This window comes from Sus scrofa, chromosome 12, assembly GCF_054392235.1.
Source record: "Sus scrofa isolate SSC_HxYL_T2T_F1_AM1 chromosome 12, Sscrofa_HxYL_maternal_Yorkshire_Landrace_v2.0, whole genome shotgun sequence".
NCBI lineage: Eukaryota > Metazoa > Chordata > Mammalia > Artiodactyla > Suidae > Sus > Sus scrofa.
The window spans coordinates 46,003,749-46,006,189 of record NC_139394.1 but is presented as its reverse complement, the minus strand read 5'-3'; positions in this window follow the sequence as shown (position 1 = coordinate 46,006,189).

Sequence of the window (2,441 nt, the reverse complement as noted above, 5' to 3'; positions counted from 1 at the left end):
GGAGACAGTTTAGCCAGTGTCAGGGTCCCATTCCAGCCCTCTGTTCTTGACCTGACAAATCCCATGTTTCTGTCAATGACTCAGAAAAATACAATGAGCTCTAGCTCATCAAATTTGCAGATGACAGGACCGTGGCAGGAATGGTGATTATGTCAGATGACAGAACCAGGATCCAAAGCGACCGCAGTAAGCTGGAACGAAGGGTCAACTCATTCAGCAGAGATTAATCCTGGGTCCAGAAAGCAACTGCACAGGGATTGGAGGTGGGTATTACGACTTTGCAAAAGTATTGGAAGGGGGCTTTTTTCTTCTTCATTCTTTTTTTGGCTTTATTTTTAATTTTTTTGTGGCAGAACCTGCGGTACACGGAAGTCCCGAGGCTAGGGGTCGAATCGGAGCCACAGCTGCTGGCCTACACCACAGCCATAGCAACGCCAGATCCGAGACGAGTCTGCAAGCCACACCACCGCTCATGGCAACGCCAGGTCCTTAACCCACTGAGTGAGGCCAGGGATCAAACCCACATCTTCATGGATACTAGTCAACCTCGTAACCCGCTAAGCCACAGCGGGAACTCCTGGGAAAGGCTTGCTTATTCAGGAGTAGTGGGGCTGTTTGCAATGGAAGCCCTTATTAATGGTAGGGGCTCTTGAAGGAAGTGAGGTGGTCCTACTGCGCTAGTCTTTGCTCTACAGCACCCAAAGTGTGATGCTTGCTTCTGGTCCCCACCTTTTAGGGAGACACTGACAAAGTTGCCCTCCTGATATCGAGGGTACTAAAATCCAAGAACTTGGGGGAATGTTACCCTGTACCATAGGGGCTGAAGCAGGACATGACCACCCTTTGCAAATATCCAGTTGAGCACACTGAAGAGTAATTTCGTACAGCTAATGGACAGAAGCGATGTTCCCTGCAAAAGTGTTAGCCAGGGAGTTCCCGTCATGGCGCAGTGGTTAATGAATCCGACTAGGAACCATGAGGTTGCGGGTTCGGTCCCTGCCCTTGCTCAGTGGGTTAAGGATCCGGCGTTGCCATGAGCTGTGGTGTAGGTTGCAGACACGGCTTGGATTCTGCGTTGCTGTGGCTGTGGCGTAGGCCAGTGGCTGTGGCTCCGATTCGACCCCTAGCCTGGGAACCTCCATATGCCGTGGGAGCGGCCCAAGCAATGGCAAAAAGACAAAAAAAAAAAAAAAAAAAGTGTCAGCCCGACATATTTCTGTTCTGCCTAAGAAAGCATTTTCTAAATAAGTCAGCACTGCTCGTCAAGGCACTAAGCGGCCCTGTGACGCTAAGGGCTCTTTTTCACTGGAACTTTTTGTCCCGAATATTAGGGGAGGGATGACAAACTTGGAGAGACGTATCAACTTCTGAGTCCACAGCGGAGAGGCTGAAGTTCCAAATTACACTAGTTTTCCTGTCTATTTTGTTTTTTTCTTTTTAGGGTCACCCCTGCAGCATGTGGAAGTTCCTGGGCTAGGGGGCCAAATCAGAGCTACCACTGCTGGTTTACACTACAGCCAGAGCAATGCCAGATCCGAGCTGCATCTGCGACCTACACCACAGCTCACAGCAACACCAGATCCTTAATCCATGGAGCGAGGCCAGGCTTCGAACCTGCATCCTCAGGGATACCAGTCGGGTTTGTTACCACTGAGTCACAACAAGAACTTCCTGTTTTCCTGTCATTTTGATGCCCTGAACTTCCCTAGGCTAACCCAGACCAGGGGGAGGGGAGGGCAATAGACAAGTGGGCATAATTAGAGATGCATGCCATGCTTATCCGTCCTGCCAAGGGCAGATCACTGACCTTGAAGGAAGGCTGTGTGCCCCCCTATTCTCTCTATGCTCAGGGTAAGTTCTTTCTGCAATCCCGAGGCATGCCCAACCAAATCTGAATCCCCAGGGTACTGAGACCAAGTTCCCCAGCTGGGACCACTCTTTTCCTAACTGGGTTGCTTGCATTTTAAGTCTATAAATCTCACTCACATTGCCAGTGGTAAATTCTTGGAGGGCAGGGCCATATCTGTTATTACCTTAAGCTCTGCCCTCCTAGCATAATGATTAGGGGGGGTGTGCTCTGAAGTCAGGCAGACTTGGGTTCAAAGTCCAAATCCCACTTCTAGCCTTTACTAGCTTTGTCAATTGGGCAAGATACAAACCTTTCTTTCTTTTCTTTTCTTTTTTTTTTTCTTTTTGGACTTTTTAGGGCCGCACCTGTGGCATACAGAGGTTCCCAGGCTACGGGTGGAATGGGAGCTATAGCCGCCAGCCTATGCCACAGCCACAGCAACGCGGGATCCAAGCCAGGTCTGCAACCTACACCACAGCTCACAGCAATGCCAGATCCTTAACCCACTGAACAAGGCCAGGGATCGAACCTGCGTGCTCATGGTTGCTAGTCAGATTGGTTTCCACTGCGCCATGACGGGAACTCCCAAGAT